Source organism: Balaenoptera musculus, chromosome X (assembly GCF_009873245.2).
Source record: "Balaenoptera musculus isolate JJ_BM4_2016_0621 chromosome X, mBalMus1.pri.v3, whole genome shotgun sequence".
Taxonomy (NCBI): Eukaryota; Metazoa; Chordata; class Mammalia; order Artiodactyla; family Balaenopteridae; genus Balaenoptera; species Balaenoptera musculus.
This window is the reverse complement of record NC_045806.1, coordinates 15,626,312-15,651,577: the sequence shown is the minus strand read 5'-3', so window position 1 is coordinate 15,651,577 and position 25,266 is coordinate 15,626,312. Positions and strand designations below refer to the sequence as shown.

Below are 25,266 nucleotides of genomic sequence, written 5' to 3'. Positions count from 1 at the left end.
AGCCAATATACACTTTTGCTTTGGTATATCTACTCAGGCAAGGCCAATGCCCTCCAGGAAGTTACCTGATAGAAAAATGAAAGCATCACCTCCTCTCAGAAAAATCCATGATTCACACCTTCATTCATTCATCAATTACTTATTAAATATCAACTATGTGTCATGCACAGGTCTAGGCACTGGGGAGACAGCAGCAAAAAAAATAGTAAAAACCACAACAACAAAAACAACCTTGCCCTTGTGGAACGTATGGGACTTTCTATCTTTTTGGGGAGAAAGACAATAAACAAAACAAGCAAGTAACATAAGTTGGCTGGCAATTAGTGCTATGGAGAAAAAATAAAACAGGGAAAGAATAGAGACAGAGCTGGGGGGTGGTGAAGAAGGGAGTTTGAAAGAATAAATAAATAGGGCGACCAGGGAAGGCCTCACTGGAATTCAGTGTGGCCTTGGTCATAAACCCTCAAGAAAGATCTCTTGAAGCTGGAAAAGACCCTGAGAAAGAGACTCAAACAATCGATCAAGAAATAACTTGATCAGGTAACTACTGATATCTACTATGGCATAGATGAGTGCTCATCAAATATTCCATGTACTTTCCTACATTTCCCAGCCTTCCCTGCATTAGGTTGGAGCCATAGGACTAGTACTGGCCAATCGTTTGTGAGCAGAAGTGATATGGGGCTTCCCTGGTGGCGCAGTGGTTAAGAATCCGCCTGCCAATGCAGGGGACATAGGTTCGAGGCCTGGCCCGAGAAGATCCCACATGCCACGGAGCAACTAAGCCCTTGCGCCACAACTACTGAGCCTGTACTGTAGAGCCCGCGAGCCACAACTACTGAAGCCCATGCTCCTGGAGCCCGTGCTCGGCAACAAGAGAAGCCACCGCAACGAGAAGCCCGCGCACCACAACGAAGAGTAGCCCCCGCTCACCACAACTAGAGAAAGCCTGCACACAGCAACGAAGACTCAATGTAGCCAAAAATAAATAAAAATTAAAAAAAAAAAAATCCTGTTAAAAAAAAAGAAGTGATATGTATCATTTCTGGGCTGAGGCATTTAAAAGCCCAAGTGCTTCCTTCCCCTTCTCTTGCCTGCCTTGGCCATCTTGGAGGCACATGCTCCTGATGGCTTCCCTTGAAGATGGAGGTCAGTGTCCTGTCCTGACTCCATGTGAGGGAGAAATACCGTCTGTGAAGGTAATTGAATTTTAGGGTTGTCACTGCAGCCTAGCCTAACTTTATTTGTCAAATACGTCTACTAAACCCAGATTCAGGGGTGGATGCTGTAGGGAAAAAAAGGAAGCAGCAGGGCTTACCCTCAGGGAAGTTATATTCTAGTTGAAGACTAAAACTGCAACTTAATATTCAAGGCCATGACTCGTCAGAGCTTACTAAATGGTGCAGACAATGAGGATGTGCGGAATTCAGTGTGGGGAAGGACATCTGACACTGCACGGCGCCCTGGGGTTGGCAAATAACTAGAATATTTAGAGGAGAGGACAGAGGAAGCTTTGAAAAAGAAGTAGATTTTGAACTTGCCCTTGAGAGAAGTGTAGAATTCAAAGAGGCAGAGGATGGAGAAGGACAAATTAGATGAAGAGTAGAGCAAATGCAAAGATAAAGCTATGGGAATGGGCAAGGCACACTCTAGGCAGAGCGTGCGGGGATTCTGACTGGACTTGAGGATTCACACGGGACTAGGCTGAAAATCCCAAAGGGCGATGAATGACATGCCACGGATTCTGCGCTGGATTTTGTAGTTGATAGGGAGCGCTGTGGGCTGGTCTAATAAGCCAATTGGAGCACTCACAATGAAGATACATGGGAATCTGTTAGGAAGTTATTGTAGGGAGTGAAGGCTTGAATCAGGGAAAAGAGGGTGTAGTGCTCCGTCAGAGTGGGGTCCAAGGACCAGCAATAGACTCTCAGGCCTCACTCCAGACCTACTGAAACAGAATCTGCATTTTAACAAAATCTCCAAGTGATTCATGCACATGAAAGTTTGGGGAGCACTGGTTTGGCAGACACCAGCTGATTGTCTACCCTCAACCCGTTCCTCTCGTCTCCTCATTTTTTTTCAGGCATTCATCCTTCCCTCATGCAGCCCGTGTGACTCAAGGTACACTGATCCCGTCCTTAGCTGCAAAGTCAGTCTGCTGGGTCTAACCCAGTGGTTCTCTTAAGTGTGGTTCTCAGGCTAACGACATCAGCATTATTTGGGATCTTGTTAGAAATGTACAATCAGAAAAGTAAATTCTCAGCCCCCAACCCCTCAAGACTACTGAATCAGAAACTCTGGGGCTGGGGCTCTGCAATTTGTATTTTAATAAGCCCTCCTGCTGTTTCTGATGCAGGCTTATATTTGAGAACCACTTGTCCTCACCAATCATGTTAATCACATTCCCCTTGATAGTGATTGGTTCCTGAATCCAGGTTTAAGCCAGTCAGTGTCTGGCATTCCCCTGGCAGCTGAACTGGTCCAAAGGGAGTCGTGTGACTTAAGTTGGCCCAAGTCAGACTGAAGAGAAGGCTCTTGAAGCCACGGTTGAAGGAAAGTTTTTTTCCTTTCCTAAACTTTCCAGGACCCTGCTCCTTCCCTTACCCCTTTTGATGGACGCGAGTGAGGTTGCCTTCTTTGCCGACCATGAGGGAAACTAGGCTGAGGGCAGAGCTGAAAGGATCACAGTGAAAAGGAGCCAGAATGCTTACACTGTGCCTGTTCCCTGAAATAACATTTCCTTATGATTTAAGCCAGTTGGATTTGTGGTTTCTTGTACTTATAGCCAAAAATGCCATAACTACAAAGAAGTTATGAGACCAAGGAAGTATGGGGCCAATGGGCATACCAAGAATATTCTAGGATGATGAAGGACATATTTAGTTAACAGGCATTTTTTTTTTTCACCAAGTTCTCAAACACTAGACCCAGCTAGAATAACTGTTATAACGTGGGAAAAGCAATTTAGGACAAATAAAATGGAGCATTACTTCATGCACTGGGTCCCCAGGTGGCGAATTGACTAAAAATACACAACTAATTTTTTTTAAAAAGGAGGGGGACTTAAGTAATCTTCTTAAGTGAAATGAAAAAAATGGAGTAATACACAAGATGAGCCCAGAATATATTGTAGTTCCAGAAAGTAAGAAAGTGCTCAAAAAAGAATGGAACGCAGGAACCAACCTGAAAGAACTCCCAATGACTGAAGCCAAGAGAATTTGACAACAAAATAAATAATGATAGCATTGGATAATAAACCAAAGACTAAAGTAATTACCCGTGAGTCCATAATGATATAAATAAATAATTGAATAAGTAAAGAAATGGGAGAGAAGATACAGCTCTTCCCTATAGAAGAGTTCCAATGAATTAATGTAGAAGGAATGAATGAAAGAAATGGAAAAGCACTGTTAGAACACCACAGTAATCATTGTTTCAAGTGTGATCCACTGATGGATGCTAAAATTAATGGAAGAAGGTTTGAAGAGAAACAGGATATTTGTATAGTCTCAAAGTATCTTCCTCAAGGGAGAAAATGAACATAGAAGACAAACTAGGGTGTCACAGGGCTGTGTATGTCCAGAGTTTTCCCCTGAAATTTGCCCTGTGGTTTCAGACACAGGTAAACTGAGAGATTTGGTTTAAAATTGCATGGCCAGGACTTCATGGGTTCCTCCAAGAAACAAGAAGGGGATCAGAGACCTTCAGTTAGGACTGAGCTGGATGAGACCTGGCCCAAAGTGTTGTCCCCTGTGTTCTACTGAAGAACCCAATGGGTTCGTCTTCCTCACCGCCCCCCCCCCCATCTCTACCCCAATGCCAAGGCTGCTCTCTGCAGGCAGGGTGGCAGTGAGTTGCACAAGCTAATGCCAGTGTGCAGATCTACTGGGATGCATTTAGTTTCCTCTGGATTTTCTGGTTGGTTATTTGTGTTGGCAGGGAGCCACGCTCAGTTCCTCCCAAACTGGAACACATTCTCTGAAAGGGCTGTTCCCACCATTCTCATCTTGGTCGAGGCCAAAGTCTGGTTTCATTGTTCATTAAACTGCCATTTGTAATTTTCATCGAACAGAATGACAATCTGTCCAACTGTCTTCATTCAGTATTTCAACAAGAGAGTCTTTTTGCCTCCCACGAGAGTGTGTGATTTACTTATCTCTTCCATTGTGCAATAGGTTCACCACCATTACAACTAGCGCAATGTTCTGGAGCAAAATTTTGTTGTATCACACGGTGACTTCACTCACATCGGCAGTGACTGGTTTCTCACCTAAATCCACCAAAGCCTACACCACAGAGGATAAGATCACATCACCAGAGACTTCTCTGGTCTGAGTGTGAGTGCCTGGAGGGCTGGGATCACCTCTTGCCCATCTTCATCCTGCCCAGATTCCGGCACATAGTAGATGGGATAGTCATCAGTGCAGTTCATCAAGTATGATGAACTACCTCTCCACTTCCTAGGTCCTTGTAGGGCTGCATTTCTCAGCCCTCTGTGCCTGGGTGCAACTATGTGAACAGTTCCAGCTGATGAGTTGGGAGCAGAAGTGTTGCACATCACTTCTGGGCTGCAGCACTGAAATGCTTGTGGTCCAGAACTCTCTTTTCCTTCTAGCTCAGCAACCAGCCGTGTTTGAGAAGGTGGCTCCTCAGTCAGCCTGGGTCCCTGAGTAACTGGAGGAAGTAGAGCTCCCTGTTCCAACCTATAATGACAACACAGTGTAAGACGTAAACCTTTGTTGCATTAGCCATAGAGATTTTGAGAGTTGTTTGTTACTGCAGCATAACCTAGGATATCCTTACTGATACTGTAGGCATTAAAAACAAATGTTTGTTGAATGAATGAATGACTTAAACCAGAAAGGATTTCTGAGCAGTGGTAGCTTCAGAATTTCTATAAAAGGGAAATTCAAACTTGGTAAGGTGATTACAATTTTGTGGGAAGTGGGGGCCATGTTGGCTAGGGGACTTTTCTTGTTTTGTGTATGTAGTACACTGTTTTTGTCAGATGCCTTTTATTTCAGGTGTTGGAGTGTTGATGGAGATTATGGGGGCCTAAAAGACCCCATGCCAACTCTTGGCACTACCACTGGAGTTTAGATTGACCTTGTTACCCCCTATGTATTTTATAAATAGGGAAACTGAGACCCAGACTCAGTGTAGTCTAAGTGACTGCACTGGTTAGTTAGTGGCAAAACTGGTAGACACCAAACCCCTCATCTCCTGGTTCTCTATCTGATGCATTTGCCATCCCAACATTCCATCTTTTGTACTCAGGCATTAAGACAGTGGGAGGGGACTTCCCTGGTGGTGCAGTGGATAGGACTCCACGTTCCCAATGTAGGGGGCCCGGGTTCAATCCCTAGTCAGGGAACTAGATCCCACATGCGTGCCACAACTGAGTTCACATGCCACAACTAAGGAGCCCTGGAGCGCAACTAAGGAGCCCATGTGCTGCAACTAAGGAGCTGGTGAGCCGCAACTAAGGAGCCCACCTGCCGCAACTAAGACCCAGTGCAACGAAATAAATTTAAAAAAAAAGACAGCAGGAGCTTGAGAGTGACACTCTGCCTGATTCCAATTCTGGCTCTACTACTTCCTAGCTGTGGATCTTGGGAGAAGCTATTTAACTTCTCTGTGCCTCAGTTTCCTCAGCTGCAATCCACAGTGGGTTGCCATGAGGATTTAGTAACAAAGTATAAAGTAAAGATGTAAAAACCGAGTATGTTATCATCATCATCATCATCATCATTCTAGTTCCTCATCCCACTCTTTTGCTTTGCACCCAAGTCCCATGTTCTCTTTGTGCTCATTTCCCTTGGGAAATAATGAATCTGTTTGAGGCCATTGTGTAGTATGTTTTTAGACTAGCCACAGGGAAAGTTGCATTTCAAGTTCTAAGGAGAGAGCTGGGCCCTGAGCACTGGCGAGCTGTCCTCCTCTGCCACCTCCCTTTGCTGCCCACATGAAGGGGTCCAACCAGTGGAAGAGGGCAACGAGACAAGGACTTAGGCCCTCCCCACTCAGTCTCTGCCATGTTTCCTGACCAACCGACGTCTGGGGATCAAACTCTATCACTGGTTCAAAGATCCTGTGGGGCAAGAGCCAAAATTGCCCACTCTCCAATTGCTGGGCCGTCAGTCCACGGGCTGTGGATGATTTAACCACAAATCCTAAGCACCCACGGCCTTCCTTCATGTCACCAGACAGTGCCTATGTAGGAAGCGTGTGATCAGGGCCCCCTCTCTCGGAAAAGGCAGAGAGCCCCATGGCTGGAGGGCCGGGGCCCCTCTTCAGCCCCAGCCTCTTTCCTCTTCTGTTGATCCTGATGGCAGAGTTTTGTTGATCTGAGAGTTTGTCAAGGAGAATGAAAGTTTGCCTGGAAGTGCATCAAAATAGGAATTTTAAGTTTTAGGCTAAGCAGTATCTCATTTGTGTATTTTAGATATAGTTCCCCAAAGTGCCCTTTTTTTTTTTTTTTAACGGCCAGGTTGTTTAAAGGAAAAGCATACTTATTCTGGTATTGCTCTTTAGAATTTCAAGCAACTTTTTTTTTTTTTTTTAACATCTTTATTGGAGTATAATTGCTTTACAATGGTGTGTTAGTTCCTGCTTTATAACAGTGAGTCAGCTATACATATACATATGTCCCCATGTCTCCTCTCTCTTGTGTCACCCTCCCACCCTCCTCCTATCCCACCCCTCTAGGTCAAGCAACTTTTTTTTTTTTTTTTAGCAACTTTTAATATGAGCTCTACATATATTAACTTTTTATTGAAGTAAAACATACATAGAGAAAAGTACACATATCATAGGTGAGCAGCTCAATGAATTTTCACAAACTTAACACATCCATGTAAGTAGCACCCAGATCAAGAAACATTACCTGTACCCCATAAATCCTTCTTATCATCCTTATAACTGCTTCCAGCCATCAACTCCCCAATGACCACCATTCTGACTTCTACCTTCACAGGTTGGTTTTGCCTGTTTTATACTTTGTATAAATGGAACCACATAGTATGTATGCTTTTGTGCCTGACTTCCTTCGCTCAATATTGCTTATGAGGTCCATCTACACTCAGCGTGGCAGTGGCTTGTGCATTCACTGTCTGGTATTCCATTTTGAGACTATACCACTGCAATGTTTTCAGTCCATTCTACTGCTGATGCACATTTGGGTAGCTTCCAATCTGGGGCTATTACAAATATATGGCTATGAACATTCTCGTTCCTTTCATCTGGTAGACAGAGGCACTCATTTCTGTTGAGTATATACCTAGGGGGGGAACTGGGACATCAGGTAGTTGTGTGCTCAGTTTTAATCGATTCTGCCCGATAGCAGTGTATGAGATTTCTGGAGGCTCTACACAATATGAAGTCTTTTCTAACATATGCAAATGTTAAGTTAATGCAAATGGAAACAATTTAACCCTTTGGAATAGCATTCAATCTATTTATTAAAATATACTATTTTACTCTTCATCACAATTCTGTCTCCAACTTGTTATGTAACCTGGGTGAGCTTCCTGCCGTCCACTCCCCCTTAATCCAACCCTTTCCATTCACTTATCTAGCTAGAATGTTGTGAGTGTTAATCAACTGGTGTTTGCAAAACAAAATCAACCCCCTCCTGCAAAGCGGAGTATATATCTCACGGGTGTTGTGTTTAATATGGCAGAGCCAGCCAGGGCTGTGCTCTGCAGATCTGCACTTTATAAACATCCTCTCCATAGCTCTGAATGCAATTCAGAATCTAGAATTTTGTTTTACTGGTAAAGAAAAATGGAATATTCTCCTGTAGATTTTAACGAAAGAAAGAGAATGGTGCTTTGAAAGTGATAAAGCATCTTGCAAATATTGGAGTTAGTTGACTACAAAGAGGAGGGCTGGAGAGGGTAGTGTGGGGATGGTGTAAAAGGGGCCAGAGGGGGAATTCGGAGCGCTTTCCCCCTGGCCTCTACAACCAATTCTTATTGTAGAACCGAGCTAAGTTCCCCTGGGCCTCGGTTTTCCCATCTGTAACATTGGGTACTTTGACAAGCTGGTTAGGTGATCTGTAAATCCTATCCGGATCTAGTTTTTATTCTAGAATGTGCAGAGGAAGGAGATGCTGACAGAAAAGGTAGAGGGGACCAGGGACAACTCACTTCATATACTACCCCCCACCCCCCAGCAGTCAGAGCGCTGGGGATCCCAGTTTCTAGGTATCCGGTGTACCAGGTAACCACGGAACCGAATTCGTTCTCAGGACCTTTTCCTTTTACCGACCTCTGCAAATCCCCCTCCAAGCGGTCTGACCTCTGCATCAGGAATATTGTGGCAGAGGGGCGACCTCGGGGTTCCCACCCATCACAGTGCACGTTGCTGAAAGTGGTGGGACACGCATTTGGGTACCAGGGCGACCCCTAAAGGTGAGCGGCTGGGTCTGGAGACTGGAGGCCCCTAGGAGCACGCCGAACCGGACGCGGGGCAGCGGAGGTGCTCGCGGTCCAGGGAGTCCAGAAGCGCCACGCGGGCCTCCGCAGGGTGGGGTGGGCCGCTCGGCCCGCGGCCCCTACTTCTCTCCCCGCCCCGCAGCCTGGAACTCCCCCGGCTTCGGGCGGCCGAGCTGCTCGCTCACACCCTCCTCGCTCCGCGCCCCGCCCGCTCCCCACCTCCGCGTCCAGCCTCGCAGCTGCCGAGCGCCGGACGCGCCGGACGCGCCACGCCGCGCTGGGCCGCTGAAGAGCAGGCCGGCAAGCCGTCCGGGAGCGGCGGGGGCGGTGCCCAGCCCGCGGGAGGGAGGAGGAGGGCCGCGGCCCGAGGGAAAGGGAAAAACGAGGGCTGGAGGGCGCCAGCAGCCAGCCCGTCGGCGGGGACCGGCAGGTAAGCGCGCGGCGCCGGGATGGGTCTGTCTCCTCGGGCTCCTGAGACCCGGCCGGGGAGCCGCGGAGCTGGCGACCGGCGCGGGCGGCTCGGGCGCAGCGCCTGGACCTGGAGTGCGACGGGACGGCGGGGCGAACGCTCCCTCCGCCCGACTGCGGCTCTGAGCCGGGGCCCTGGGCCGCCCTGAAAGGCGGAGGCTGAGGGCCGAGCTCCGGGAGCTGGCACCCCGACAGTGGGAGAGTGCGCGCCGTGGGAAAGGGGGCTCTGGCGGCGCGTTCTCCGAGGGAGAGGGGCGTGTGTAACCGAAAGCTTAAAACGGGCTCCAGCTCTCCCCACCCCTCCGCGAAAAAGAGCCACGAGCTTTGTTCGCGCGGGCGGTCTTCCAGACCCGACTGCTGGGGACTCAGTTTGCCGCGCCGCGCGGTGGGTGCGGCGGAGCCTGCGGAGCGCGGACGCGACCCGGGCCCCAGACGGCTTGGCGCGGCAGCGTCTGGCTGGACGCAGAGCAGGTGGCTAAGGGCGCGGCGGGATGGAGCGGCAGCCAGGAGCCTGAGGGTGGGGACAGGAGACTGGAGGTCTCGGGTGAGCGCTTTTCGACAGGGACTTGCCATATCAAGGCTCCGGAGCTATATACGTTTCAGGTGAGGAGAGGGAGCGCTGACGGCCTCCTGAGAGCCAGATGAGGCAGGCAGCAGAGGTTTTCCGTGGCTGCTTCGACAGTGACACTTATTTGTATGTACCGTCCACACGAATTCCCTGGGAATCTTGTAAAAATACAGATTCTGATTCAGTGGGTCCGGCCGGGGTGGGGCCCGACAGTCTGCATTTCTGACAGGCTCTCAGATGCAGCTCCATGGGTCACACTTTACAGGGCAGGCCCTGCAGAAGTACTTTTTGTCCAACAGGCTGAAAACCTTAGGAAAACTGGGACATTGGGAGAGGAGGTCCTAAGACTTTACAATCCCACCTCCACCCCAAATACGCACATTAAAACGATTGCTACTCATTTAGTAGCAAAATGCTTTACTCTTCTTACTGGGTTACCAGCGAAATACATTATCTGATAGTAGAGCTGGCTTCATGGGCATGCAACCTGTATTTGGTTTAATGTTCTGCTGTTGCTGTCGAAATTCTGAATAATTTTTGAACAAGGGGCTTCGCATTTTTATTTTGCACTAAGCCCCACAAATTATGTAGCTGATCCGTAGGCAGAAAAAGGACCCATTTCTTTGATCAGTGTTCAGAGCTGGTGCGTGATGGAGAGTGAAGGTTTATTAAGCAAAGACTAGCTAGATGTTGCAGTTCCTTCCATCTTTCTCAACTTCTTTTCAGCTATTTTAAGAGATAAGCCTATGAGTATAATTTCAGTTCTACATGGTATGACAATATTTATTTAAAAAATAATATTAATAATTTATTAAGAGCTTAATTATTAATACAATTAAGTTCGATGTTGTAATAGTTTGTGAATTGAGTGACAAAGGCGTGTGCTATTTTCAAAGGATTGGGGAGTTTTTATTTAGTGTCCCAAAGTTTTGCTTACTTAAGATCTAAAATGAGCTGGACATTGCTAAATTGGCTGCTTTTTCAGCTCAAATGCAAAGCTGGAAAATAAAAAGTGGCCAAATTTTGAAGCCGTTCAGGGGTATTGCTTTACAGGGCCTCAGTGCGACGCCAGCCCCTATCGGATTCCCTCTGCTTTTATCATTCCCACATCCCTGCAAGGTGACTTTCATTAAAAGGGGGATAGAGCAGACTTTGCTATTGAAAAACACTGAAGAAATGCAGGGCCAGCATTAGTGTTTTCTGTGAATAATTCTTGCCCCAAACCCACAGATTCCAGGTGTATGTACTTTTCTAGAGAGAGAAAAAAAATGTTGGAGACACAGAAAAGAAAAAAAATGGAACTTTAATTATGGATATGATTTTGTTCAGCAGAGGGAGGAAACAGCCTGGGAAGTGGCATTTCATTGGCGGGTTTGGCAGGCAAAGGAGAGCTGCTGTGTTTCTGGTACCATGAACAGCCTTCCAGAAATGGCAGAGTGAGTTTGCTCAGGTGTTAGGGAGAGCCAGTAAGGAAGCTGCTCTTCCACGGCTAACGTGGTCATTCTGGGTGCTCCAGTGTGGCTGTGGTGTGCCTGAGGCTGGTTGGGGACTCAGCGAGGGGGACATCACCGTGAGGTTCCTAGTGCTTTCACAGCGTACATGAAACTGACAAACACATTTTTCCATTTTGCTGCCTGAGAGTGCCAAGTCAGTTCAAATACACGCTACAAACTGGGAAGAGCACCATTACATTGAAAAAGAAAGAGAGAGCTGGGGGTGGGGGGGAGGGGAAGAATGCATTTCTGTGGTGTTAATAATTCTGAAGATAGAAAGGAGAGATTCTGCCTTTAGTAAAAACCTGGGAGCTGGCTTTTATGCCTCACTGAGAAAGGCCTTCGCTACCTCAAGATAGAGGAAAACAATTTTTCTGCTAAAATGTTCATGGTGTTAAAAATACATGGGTCTTTAATCCACATGGAAATTATCTGGGGGTTGTGGTGTGAGGTGGGAGATGTTGGACGTTCAGAAATGGAGTAAACATTTGGGAAAAATTGTCATAAATCCCCTCAATCAAAGTCTGTGAACACTGTGTTCCATTTTATAAATCTACTTAATTCTTGAGCCGATTCCATGTTTTAAAAATTGAAGTACAATTGTAAAGCAATTATGCTCCAATAAAGATGTTAAAAAAAAATTGAAGTACAGTTTATTTACAATAACATTCACCCTTTTTAGTGTACAGTTCTCTGTAAGCTTTGACAAATACATGTAGTCATGTAACCACCACCATGGTCAAGATATAGAAGAAGTCCATCACTCCAAAAAGTTCCTTATTGACGCTTTGCAGTCAACCCCTCCCACCACTCTCAGCCCCTGGCAACCACTGATTTGTTTTCTGTCCCTATAAATTTGTCTTTTCCAGAATGTCCTGTGAATGTATTCATACACGATGTAGCCTTCTGAGTCTGGCTTCTTTCACCTGGCATAATGCATTTGAGATTCACCCATGTTGTGTGAATCAGTAATTTGTTCCTTTTTATTGCTGAGTAATATTCCACAGTTTGTCCATTTACCAACTTTTGGTGATTATGAATAGGGCCAATGTAAACGTTCACATACAGCTTTCAGTGTGAACATAAGTTTTCATTTCACTCCAGTAAATACCTAGAAGTAGGATTGCTGTATTGTGTGGTAAATTTAACTTGATAAGAAACTGCTGAACTTTTCCTAAGTGGCTACACCAGCGTGCACTCCCACCAGCGATGTATGAGAGGTCCTGTTGCTTGGCATCCTTGCCAGCCCTTGGTATTGTCAGCTTATTTTATTCCAGCCATTCCAGTAGGTTTGTGGCGGCATCTCTGTCATTTTAGTTTGCGCTTCCCTGGTAACTAATGATGTTGAGCATCTTTTTGTGTGCTTTTTGGTCATTTGTATATCTTCTTCTATGAAATGTCTGTTTTTTTTTTTATTGTATTGTGTGTCATTATTGAATCATAAAAGTTCTCCATACATCTGTGCACAAGTTCTCTGTCAGATATATGTATTGCAAACATTTGCTTTTAGTCTGTGGCTTGCCTTTTCATTTTCTTTATTTTTTAAAAAAATTGTGGTAGGAATACCTAACATGAGGTTTACCCTCTTAACAAATTTTGAAGTGTCCAATACAGTATTGTGAACTATAGGCATGGTGTAGTACAGCGGATAGCTAGAACTTTTTCATCTTGCATGACTGAAACTTTGTACCCTTCAAGCAGCAATCCCCCATTTCCCCCTCCCTCCAGCCCCTGGCAACCACCATTCTACTCTCTGTTTCTGTGAGTTTGACTATTTTAGTTGACTCATACCTCATATAAGTGGAATTAATGATTTTTTTTTGAAGAGCACCAGTTTTAAATTTTGATAAGGTCTAATTTATCAGGTTTTTTTCCTTCTATGAATAGCACTTTTAGTAACCTGTCTGATAAATCTTTGTCTACCTCACATTTACCAAGATTTTCTCTTGTGCCACAATCTAGACATTTTATAGTTTTATCTTTTATATGTAGGTTTATGACTTCATTTTTTTTAATTAATTAATTAATTTATTTTTGGCTGCGTTGGGTCTTCATTGCTGCACGCGGGCTTTCTCTAGTTGTGGTGAGCGGGGGCTACTCTTCATTGCGGTGGCCTCTCTTGTTGTGGAGCACAGGTTCCAGGTGCACGGGCTTCAGTAGTTGTGGCGTGTGGGCTCAGTAGTTGTGTCTCGTGGGCTCTAGAGCGCAGGCTCAGTAGTTGTGGCGCACGGGCTGAGTGGCTCTGCGGCATGTGGGATCTTCCTGGACCAGGGCTCGAACCTGTGTCCCCTGCATTGGCAGGCGGATTCTTAACCACTGCGCCACCAGGGAAGTCCCACGACTTCATTTTGAGTTAGTTTTTGTATGCATCAAGGTTCACTCTTTTCCGTATAGATAGTTGCCAGTTGTTGCAACACTATTTGTTGAAAAGACTATACTTTTCCCTCATTGTATCCCCTTGTCCCCTTTGTCAGAAATGAATTTACTGAGTATGTGTGGGTTTAATTTTGAACTCTCTTCTGTTCCATCGATCTGTACATCTGTCCTTATACCTATACCACACTGTGTAGGTGTTACACATTCTTTTTTTTTTTTTTTTTAATAAGAGGGTATTGTGTTGTTTTTAAAAAAAAATTTTTTTTGTTTCTTTTTTTATTTTTTGGCCACGCTGCATGGCATGTGGGATCTTAGTTCCCCAACCAGGGATGGATCTTGCACCCCCTGCATTGGAAGCTCGGAGTCTTAACCACTGGACTGTCAGGGAAGTCCCACACATTGTTGTTAGGTGAATTCCTAGACTGTTTTGTTTGTAATTTGTATTGCTTTTAGAAATTGTATCCTTTTTTGCCCATTTCATTTTATTTTTATTATTTTTATTTATTTATTTATTGGCTGCTTTGGGTCTTCCTTGCTGCACAGGCTTTCTTTAGTTGCGGTGAGCAGGGGCTACCTTCATTGCAGTGCGTGGGCTTCTCATTGCCGTGCAGTGGCTTCTCTTATTGCGGAGCATGGGCTCTAAGTGCGCGGGCTTCAGTAGTTGTGGCTCGCGGGCTCTAGAGCACAGGCTCAGTAGTTGTGGCGCACGGGCTTAGTTGCTCCGCGGCACGTGGAATCTTCCCGGCCCAGGACTCGAACCCGTGTCCCCTGCATTGGCAGGCGGATTCTTAACCACTGCGCCACCAGGGAAGCCCCCCCATTTTATTTTGTTGTGACTATACTACTGTATAGACAGGCTTTTAAATTTTTTTTGTAGGTCTAACATATTCAAGCCATGTTACTGAACTTTCATTAGTTCTCATAGTTTTTCAGTCAGTTTTCTTGAATTTTCAAGGTCAACAATCAAAGGGGCTGCAAATGGCAATGGTATAGGGGTCCCTCCCCGCCCCCAATATTTTTTCGTCCGTTTGTCTGGTCTCCTTAGTGGCTAGGCTGCCCTGTAGAGCAGCGTTGAGGAGTAGTATCTGACTCAGGTGGGAACGCTTCTCATAGCTTACCACTAGGTATTCTGCTTGCTGTGGAGTTCTGGCAGTTACCCTTATTAGTACCTTCAGGAGGTTTTCTTTCCATTTTTAGCTTTGAAATGTTCTAAAATTTAATTTAAAAATTTCTTGTTCTGCTTGGTTTTTTTTTTTTTTTTTTCATTGAAAGCCTAACAGTTTAGAGGTGAGTCAGTCTTCCCAGCTTTGGGAGGTCATATTTTGATCTTCTTCCCTGGAGAAGAAGATAGTGTAGCAGAAGTCAACTCATTTTATTTAGACTAGGAAGAAACTACCTTTGGAGCTTTTTTTATAATGTTCTCATTTGGGGGGGATGCCAGGTACAGCGAGGAAGGGAGAGAATAAAGGTACAGTTTATATATAAATAAATATCTTATGTATAAATCAGATAGCTTTTTGTAGTGTTTTTCAAACTTTCCTGCCCACCATTCACAGTGAAAGGTATAGATCTCAACCCAGTATGAACATACCTGTATATAATTGAAACAGAATCTCACGAAGTATTATGCATTTTTCCTCTGTGCAGTGTGTTCTGAAAATTTCAGTTCTCTTCCATCTGTTCTACTTCATTTAAAAATGATGATCATGACCCTCTGCATTGATTTGACACTCTTTCATATAACCCTGTTTTATAAAACTGTTCATTTAGGTTCTAAGCCCCCAAACTGCTGAACTGTGTCCAGGACAGATTCATTTTATATCAGATCCTGTTATGATACAAAGTGAGTTCATTTTTAATACCCTAAGATAGTGGTAGCTACCCAGATTTTTCTCTTGAATTAGGATATAGCCTCTAACCCAGTCTCCCAGCACCCACTCTTGACCCCAGAGAATTGCCAGTAAAGGCAGTCTTGTAAATCCACTGCTCAAAACCTCTAACAGCCTCTACCACATTTACACTAAACCCCCAGCTGCTCCCTGTAGCCTCTGAGGCCCTATATGACTTTTATCTCATTCTTCCCACACTTCTCCAGATACACCAGCCTTCTTGCTATTCATCCCCCAAGCCAAGCATTTTCCTGCTTCCCAGCTTTAGTATTTGTGGTGCTACCTGCCTGGAGCACCATTTCACCAGATAATCACATAACTTGTCCCTCTGTTTCATTTGGGTCTTCTCTGACCCTCATTCTAAATCAGCATTCCTCACCTACCACTATAAATGTCCACCCCCTCATCCCACTTTTGTTTTCTTGTAACACTATTATCTGCAATTATATTATTTAGTTATTCGTTCACTGATTCCGTGTCCTTTTTTTCCCTGCTAGAATACAGGAGGGCAGGGACTTTGTGTATCTTGCTCACAGTTGTATTTTCAGGACCTAGAACAGTGGGACATAGTAGGTGCTCAATAAATATTTGTTGAATGGATGAATGAGTGCACCTAGAATCTAGAAGAAATCAGGCACTAATCCTAAGAGAAATTCAAATTCAGTTTTGGTGTGGAAATTTCTTTAGGTTAAGCATAGAGTATATTTTATTTTTGTTTTTAGTTTATTTATTTTTAGAGTATATTTTAATGTAAGTCATTAATCAACAGACATCTGGTATCCACTACATTTCGGACTCTGATAATAATAATGATAACTAACAGCTAATATTTATTGGACAGGCAGTGCTCAATTTACGTATATTAACTCATTTAACCCTCCCATCCTCTTGGGGCAGGTACTATTATTATCATTTTACAGAGGAGGAAACTGAAGCACGGAGAGGTTAAGTACTTTGTCCAAGGTCATACAAATGGTAAGCAGTAGATCCAGGGTTTGAACACAGACCATCTGATTTCAGAGCCTGTGTTTTGTTTTTGTTTTTTTATTGAAGTATAGCTGATTTACAGTATCATATTAGTTTCAGGTATATAACATAGCGATTCAGTATTTTTACAGATTATGCTCCATTAAAAGTTATTACAAGGTAATGGCTATAATTCCCTGTGCTATACACTACATCCTTGTTGCTTATCTATTTTATACGTAGTAGTTTGTATCTTTTAATCCCATACCCCTAGCTTGCCCCTCCCTCTTCCCTCTCCCCAGTTGTAACCACTAGTTTGTTTTCTATATCTGTGAGTCTTTTCTGTTTTGCTATATACATTCATTTGTATTATTTTTTAGATTCCACATATAAGTGGTATCATACCGTATTTGTCTTTCTCTGTCTGACTTATTTCACTGTCCATCAACAGATGAATAGATAAAGAAGTGGTGTGTGTGTATGCACACACACACACACACACACAGGAATATTATTCAGTCATGAAAAAGAATAAAACTCTGCCATTTGCAGCAACGTGGATGGACCTAGAGCCTGTGTTCTCAACCACAGTGCTCATAGGAACAAGGAGCATACACAATTCCTGATCTTTGTAAACACGTAATGTTATGGTTAGAAGTAAAACAATAACTTTCAGTGTTGATAAGGAGACCAACATTTGGTAAACAGTTCAGTTGAATTAGTAGGATGGCTCTTACAAGCCTGATCCAGATTCTTGGGTCATCTGCCTACCACTGCTGTTGTCGTCTTCTTGTCCTGGTATGGGTATCATTTGGGGGTCAGCAGGCCTTTCTATATATCAGTCCAATGCAAAGGCCCTTCTTAAGTGGGAAATATGAATTCAAGAGTCAATTCCCTTCAGTTTCTCTGCATATGAGCTAGTTAATAGTACCTGATAAGGGTCCTTTTATCTAGGTTGGAGACAGTCCTTTAAATGATGCCTTTTCCAGTATGCATAACCTGGTTGCAGGTCACGGGGCATCTGATCTTCATCCAAAGATAGATTGCTGTGATAAGCTTCAGAAACAAACTTCGAGTGTTCTTTTAATAATTCAATTAAACTTTCCAATAATATAACGTAACAACAAGGAGCTATCTGGGAAGTGAGTCTTAAACAGTAAATACAGACCTCAATTAACAAACCTAGAATTTAACACTCACTGAAACAATCTTTTTCTCTCTAAAATTACCCTTATTTCTACCAAATATAGCCAAATTAAGACTGATTGGTTTGCAGAATAAGTCTGGTTAATTGACCAAATAGGCTCTTTCAAATTGGCTGTGCTGGAACTTTTCATAAGGAATCTCAGGTCGAACTTTTAAAAGGCCTCTCCAGGCTGGGAAATCCATGGCAAGGGCTAGCCAGGTTCCACCTGTGATATGTATAGATTTGGGTGAGTTCCTCTCTTCTTGAGGTCCACCAAGCATCTTGAGATTCTTGTACATGTCAGGAGGTGACCTTCCTTATTCACCTGATAAGGCTTCTGGCAACCTAAGAGTTTCCAATTTCTGGAGGGATTTGGTAGAGAGAAAATATAAATGTTTCGATTCCGCTTACAAAGGTATAGTTTACCAAGTTGCTGTAAGCCATAATTACCCTGAGGGGAAAGGTTTCCTTATATCTGGAAAACACAGATTAAAAGCCAGTAATATTTCAGACAAAAACCGTGCAAATTATAATCATATTCACCAGTTCACTCAGTCCAATGTAACGAATCCTTTTTGTAACGAATCCAGTTTTATGAAGCCATCAGGTTTTCCTTTAGGATTCTTTAAATTTCTTACCTTGTTCAGCAGTATGGTCTGAAAGTTATTAGAAACCTGTACTTGTCAAAAAGTCCTTTCTATGAATCTTGAAGATGAAACATTTTTGCAAAAGGATCAGAGTAAAACAGTAACTGTCTATGAATGACAAAAAAAACTTAAAAAGGCGTGGTTAAACACATGATTACAACGCCATTGACAAAGAAACTTGATTACTGCTGTGACATACAACATTTAAGATGATAACTAGAATTATGACTGATACCATTTTACTAGGATGTATTCAAATTTTAGGAATTCCATATAATTTCTAGTATATCTATATTAATAACATTTACCCATACAATATAACTTAAGTTTTATCCCTCATTTGACAATGCTTCCTATGTAATTTAACATACCAAGCAAGCCTAATTAGTTTAATATTTCTCTTTGATATGCCTTAGGGGCTCTTTGGAAAACTCAAAGTTAGCTAGAGGTCAACGGACTTTAATTTGAATTTGATCTTTGGGAAGTTTGTCAAAAATATTGAAAAGTTTCAAAACACTTGGTCAAACACATAGGTCACTGGGAAACAATACTTGTTCACTTAACCAAAGTGACAATAAAAGATTTCAAAAGCAAATACAGAATGTAACAACAAATTACTTAAAAGGTAAAGAAAATTTACAATCTGATATCAAAAGCAGCTCAGTAGTCCAAAAAACTTTGTTTTCTTAACAGAGGGAAAACCAAACTCCAGTCTTGTACCAGCTTACTGTTAATAACAAAATCAATTTACTTAATTAAATTCAATCTAATCTTAGCCAACCCTGACCATGCACAAAACACTTTTCTCAGGGTTCCTTTTTTACAAACCTTCCACAACTTTCTGTATCCGTATTAATTTGTCCCTTATTTTCTTTCTCATCCAGAAACAATTAGCTCTAGGACAAAATTACCACTTTTTTCCCTTAGCAAAATGTATTTCTATTCCTCATACCTTCTTTTACTGAAAACACACATCCTACTTTCCTTGCATACTGAAAAATTTCCCTTATTATTTCTAGTAGCTCTAATTACATATATATTAAAAAAATTTTTTTAATTTTGATTTTTATTCATTGTGAACTTTTTTTCTTATAAATTTATTTATTTTATTTTTGGCTGCTTTGGGTCTTCGTTGCTGCGCACAGGCTTTTCTCTAGTTGTGGCGAGCGGGGGCTACTCTTTGTTGCGGTGCGCGGGCTTCTCATTGTGGTGGCTTCTCTTGTTGTGGAGCACAGGCTCTAGGCACGTGGGCTCTAGAGCACGGGCTCAGTAGTTGTGGTGCACGGGCTTAGTTGCTCCACGGCATGTGGGATCTTCCCTGGCCAGGGCTCGAACCCGTGTCCCCTGTATTGGCAGGTGGATTCTTAACCACTGAGACACCAGGGAAGCCCCTATTAAAATTTTTAACCCTTAAAAACCTTCATCTCTAGTGAAAACCAAGAAACAAGCAATTGTGAACATATTCTATAACTTCTAGAAGCATACATTTTCTCATAGCTTAATTTCTTTCCTCAATGTGGTACAAAACGTGTGTCTAATAAACCCAAACATCTTTAGTTTTTCTCTCTTAAGAAGACAAAAATAGGTCAACTTTGAGTTGTTTAGCAATTAATTATTTGAGAATGACCTATATATATCCAATAAACTTCTGTCATTTAGCTTAATTTAGCAAAACTCTAAAACTTCAAGTGACCAAAAATCTGGAGAGAGTATTTTTGACTCGACATTCCTAAAACATAATTATTCCTAAAGAGTTCAGCAAAAAACTTTTATCTCAGTTACCTCTATTTTATTCACTTGTTCTCAACAACTATGTTTAAATTACCCATGAAAACATTATGAGACATTAGACCAAGTCAGCCAATCATCCCAAGCTGTTTTTCTTGTTGATACATTTTGCAGGAGAAGTAATTTGAACTTATTTGGCTTTCAGTAAACCTAGGTATGATAAAAGTATTATACTTAATATTGATGATTCAAAAGACATGTCTCTATTAATTAAACTAACAAGCTTAAACTAACTTAAATCCAGATATTAATTTAATACTAAATATCTCCCAGGTCACGTGAACCTGAAGTTCATTTGGGCTAGTTTCTTTTATATTTCTGAGAATTTATATAAGTGCTTAATTTCCTTAAGTTAATTTCCTTTAAGTTAATTAAATAGAGTTTAAGTTACTTAAATAGAGCTCATTTACAAATTAATTTGATATTACCACCCAAAGGTAAAGACACGTATTTATAATGCACACAATGACATACATGCATCCAGACAGACAGAGATATCATAGCTTCATTTTAAAATTTAGTCGTGAATCAGGTATTACAATGAAAAAGTCGCTAGTTTATAAATAACAGTTGGAACAAGTTAAGTTTAAATGGCCTCTTTTCCTTTTTTCCCCCTCAGTCTCAGGAATTGGAGATGGTCTAGAAAAGACAGGAGTTCCTAAGAGCCCTGGTCAAACATTTACATCTCAAGGTACAGGGAAAGAAAAGCCAAGTTCCTCCTAGAAGGACTTGTACCCTTAGAGTCAGAATTCTGAAAAGATGTTTTGCCAAGCCAGCAAAACCAGTTTTGCATTGTCAAATGAGCCCCGTCTTGGGCATTTTTCTTGAGAATCTAAAGAATACTGTGGCCATGCAGTGTTACAAAAAAATATCATTTTGGCTTTAGTCATGGAACCATAACTAAAAGGAGTCCAGTTTTGTAGGATGCATCCTAAAGGACTATTTTTAGGAGCTGAACTTTTGTTTCCCATGTCTGCTAATTAAAATAGTGCACCTTCTTTAACAGAAATACCGCCCCCCCCCAACACACACACACACAAGACAGAAACCAAACCAATTCCAAAAGGTTTAAAGCCAAACCAATTGCAAAAGCAACCTTTGGCTCTTACTGTGATCAAACCCAACCCTTTCCTCAATACCCAGCAATGGACCTAGGAGGGCACCAGTATACAAGGATAAAAGTTTTCATCCTGCACCATCATGCTGGTTGCTTACCAATAGATGTCTTCCAATCCAAAAGCCGTTCCTTTACTGCAAGCCTAGAATATTGCCCAGGGTTGCTAACACTCGATCGACAAGGGAATTCCCCAGCTGGATCCCCAGGTCAAAGGGGTCTGGGCAGCTACTGGATCCACAAAGGGAAAGCCTCGCACTGGCAGAGGGCCAGCAGACCACGGGCAATAACCTCAGAGGAACCTGAGAGGTCCCTTCATGGTTGCCAGATTGTAATCGAGCAAGGTGCTCTTGTGTACGTGGCACAGAAACCCTGACATCGAGTGTTTGCAGCAAAGTAAGGATTTATTGCAGGACACCAAGCAAGGGAAGGGGAGACAAACCTCAAACCTGCCCCCACTTGATCTTTGAGTTAGGTGTTTTTTTAAAGGAGGAAGAACAAAGAGGATGGGATTAATCATCGTCTTGTGACATTTCTGTGGAATTTCCTAATCATAGTTTTGGAAGTCAGGATGTCTCTGGTTTATGATTTTCTTGCTGGGTGGTCCATGGCTCGGGGGCCTGTTACCTCAGCTTACCCTGCAGAAACAACCTGAGTTTGTACATTAATGGTGATGTCTATAATAGCAATTTTAGTACATTAATGATGTTATTAATGACAGCAGTTTTAGTCATCTAACTCTGGTTGATTAGTGTTCAGTTAGCACAGGATTGAGGTCAAAAGGGATAAGAAAGGGAATAAAGTTTTGGATAGAGAGATTAATCATAAACTCACTAAGGGAATTTGGTTTTACGGGGACTTGGTTTCTTTCGTTTCCTTAGCATAAGTGGTTCTCAACTAGGGATGATTTTGCCCCCCTGGGGACACTTGGCAATGTCTGGACATTTTTGGTTGTCATGACTGGCAGGGGTAGGGGTGCTACTGGCATCTAGTGGGCAGAGGCAAGGGACATTGCTAAATATCCTGTAATGCACAGGAAACACCTCCCCACCTCCCTTACTCCTCAACAAATAATTATCTGGCCCAAATATCCGTCATGCTGAGGTTGAGAAGCCCTGCCTTAGCACAGTAGTTCTGCAAGCTGGCTGCCTATTCAAATGACTTGGGGAGTTTTTAGAATGAATGCCGATGTCTAGGTCCAGGTCCTGACCTTAATAAATCGCAAATGGACCTTCAGCATTGCCCGGCAATCCTAGCACACTTGCGTAGTGTGTTTGTCTTTCTATTTTCCAAAACAGCTATTTTACACCTTCTTTTATTTCCTCTGTCCTCCTACTTCAGTTGCTGACTCTGGCTCATTAGACAGGAACCTCCTCATATTCTCACCACCCAGACTCCCAACATACCCACATTTGTGCAAATACTGGTGCTCCCACTATTACTGTGACTCAAACACCCCACTGTTACTGTGAAACATCCCCAGTGTGTCAAAGACAGGCTTCTTTGCTGGGCTCTGGACTTCTCATCCTCCTTGCCTTCTCAAAGACATGTTCTTTTTTTCCTTTTTTTCATTTTTTTAAAAAACTTCTTGTTTTGGAAAGAATTTCAAACTTTACAAATAAGTTGCAAAAATAAAAATATTACAGAGAACATCCGTATACCCTTTAACCAGATTCATCTGTTGTTAACATTTGACCCCATTTGCTTCATCCTTTGCACTCTTGCTCACACACATAATTTTTTTCCTGAACCATTTGAGGGTAAGTTACATGCATCATGGCCTTTACTCCTAAGTACTTCAGTATGGATTTTCTAAGAATAAGAATATTCTCTTACATAATTACAGTACTGTTGTCAACTTCAGTAAATTTAATATTGGTACAGTATTGTTTCTAATCTGCCATTTGTATTCCAATTTTGAAAATAAACCCGATAACATCCTATACAGCATTTTTTTCTCCTAGTTCGGAGTCTGGTCTGGGGTTGTTCAGGCATTTAGTTATCATGTTTCTTAGCCTCTTTTAGCCTGTAACATTTCCACAGCCTTTCTCTGTCTTTTATGACATTGGCTTTGTGGAGGAGGAAAAATCATTTTTCCTCTACCCTTTTAGGTTCCTGGCTGAGACTTCCCTGTAATAAAAAGACATTAATTGGAGAAAAACAAACAGTTTAATAACATGGATACATGGGAGATACTGAGTAACTCTCTGAAATGGCCCAAGCCACCACCTTAAATACCATTTCCAGCTAAAGATAAAAGATGTTGGCTTGGGGGAGGCCAGTTATAGAGTACCAGGCAAAGCACAGTAAACAAGGGTCAGGTTGTAAGGGTCAGGTTGTTATGCGCATTGGTAAAGAGTTTCTAGAGATTCAGAGTCATCCTTCTCTCTGTTATATAATAGCAAGGAAGATTTCCATTGTAAACTTAAATGTCTCTTACAAAAGGGTAACTTCTACTGGGTTTTCAGAGCTTCTCCTGTATCTGCTGTTTCTTTTTTTTTTTTTTTTTAATTTTATTTATTTATTTATGGCTGTGTTGCGTCTTCGTTTCTGTGCGAGGGCTTTCTCTAGTTGCAGCAAGCGGGGGCCACTCTTCATCGCGGTGCGCGGGCCTCTCATTATCGCGGCCTCTCTTGTTGCAGAGCACAGGCTCCAGACACGCAGGCTCAGTAGTTGTGGCTCACGGGCCTAGTTGCTCCGCGGCATGTGGGATCCTCCCAGACCAGGGCTCGAACCCGTGTCCCCTGCATTGGCAGGCAGATTCTCAACCACTGCGCCACCAGGGAAGCCCTCTGCTGTTTCTTAAAAATAATCAGCCTAAAATAATCAATATGCCAAAGAGGCATATTTTGGGGTGTCATATTCTGCTCCCCTTTAGTGTTTAGGATGAAAACAGACCACTTCCCTCTCCTTTTTTAAAATGTTTTTTGTTTGTTTATTTATTTATTTATTTATTTATTTATATATTTTTTTGGCTGTGTTGGGTCTTCGTTTCTGTGCGAGGGCTTTCTCTAGTTGCGGCAAGTGGGGGTCACTCTTCATCGCGGTGCACGGGCCTCTCACTATCGTGGCCTCTCTTTTTGTGGAGCACAGGCTCCAGACATGCAGGCTCAGTCGTTGTGGCTCACGGGCCCAGTCGCTCCGTGGCATGTGGGATCTTCCCAGGCCAGGGCTCGAACCCGTGTCCCCTGCATTGGCAGGCAGACTCTCAACCACTGCGCCATCAGAGAAGCCCCCCTCTCCTTTTTTAATACAACATTCCTCATTTTCGGTTTGTCTGATGTTTCTCATGATTAGATACAGGTTATGCATTTGGGGCCAGAATACTGCATAGGTGATGTTGTGTCCTTCTCAGGGTATCACATCTGGGGGCCCACAATGTCCAGATGCCCATCTCTTCCTCGTTGGCAGTGAGTGTTACTGTTGATCACCTGGTCAAGGTGTTGTCTAATTTCTCCACTGAGTAGTTATTGGGTTTTACCTTCCTACCCAGCAGTCTGTGGGAAGACACAAGCAGCCTGCTCCTCATCAGTATTTCCCTCTACATTTAGCATCCAGTGATGATTTTTGTCTGATCCAATCTTTAATATGGTAGTTGAAATTAATGATTTTCCAACTCTGGTATTCCCTCCACATTTACCAGTTGGTCCTCAGCAAGAGTCCCTCCTTCTCCCCATTTATTTATTTTTTCACAATTTTATTTTTTAATTTTTATTTTATTTTATTTTTTTGACGAACATGTCATGTTAACTTTTTTTTTTTTATACAGCAGGTCCTTATTAGTCATCAATTTTTTTTTTTTTAATAAATTTATTTTATTTATTTATTTATTTTTGACTGCGTTGGGTCTTCATTGCTGCACGCCGGCTTTTTCTAGTTGCGGTGAGTGGGGGCTACTCTTCGTTGCGGTGCGCGGGCTTCTCATTGCGGTGGCTTCTCTTGTTGCGGAGCACGGGCTCTAGGCGCGTAGGATTCAGTAGTTGTAGCTCACGGGCTCTAGAGCGCAGGCTCAGTAGTTGTGGGGCACGGGCTTAGTTGCTCCGCAGCATGTGGGATCTTCCCGGACCAGGGCTCGAACCCGTGTCCCCTGCACTGGCAGGCGGATTCTTAACCACTGTGCCGCCAGGGAAGCCCTAGTCATCAATTTTATACACATCAGTGTATACATTTCAATCCCAAGCACCCAATTCATCACACCACCATCCCCACCCCCCCGGCCACTTTCCCCCCTTGGTGTCCATACGTTTGTTCTCTACATCTGTGTCTCTATTTCTGCCCTGCAAACCAGTTCATCTGTACCATTTTTCTAGGTTCCACATATATGCGTTAATAT

At 43.0% G+C, this 25,266-nt stretch overlaps 1 protein-coding gene across 12 annotated transcripts in view; it reads left to right on the top strand.

Annotated features, from left to right (window-relative positions):
- Window positions 1-8,494: 8,494 nt before the first annotated feature.
- ADGRG2 (adhesion G protein-coupled receptor G2) overlaps window positions 8,495-25,266 on the top strand; it is a 142,415-nt gene continuing 125,643 nt past the window's right edge. For 11 of the 12 annotated variants that reach the window (XM_036840816.1, XM_036840815.1, XM_036840813.1 and 8 more), the window contains exon 1: window positions 8,717-8,868. The gene's annotated coding sequence lies outside the window, so the exon portion shown is untranslated. Of the gene's footprint in view, window positions 8,530-8,716; window positions 8,869-25,266 lie in introns of those variants that run through there. The other variant, XM_036840808.1, reaches the window with a different exon arrangement.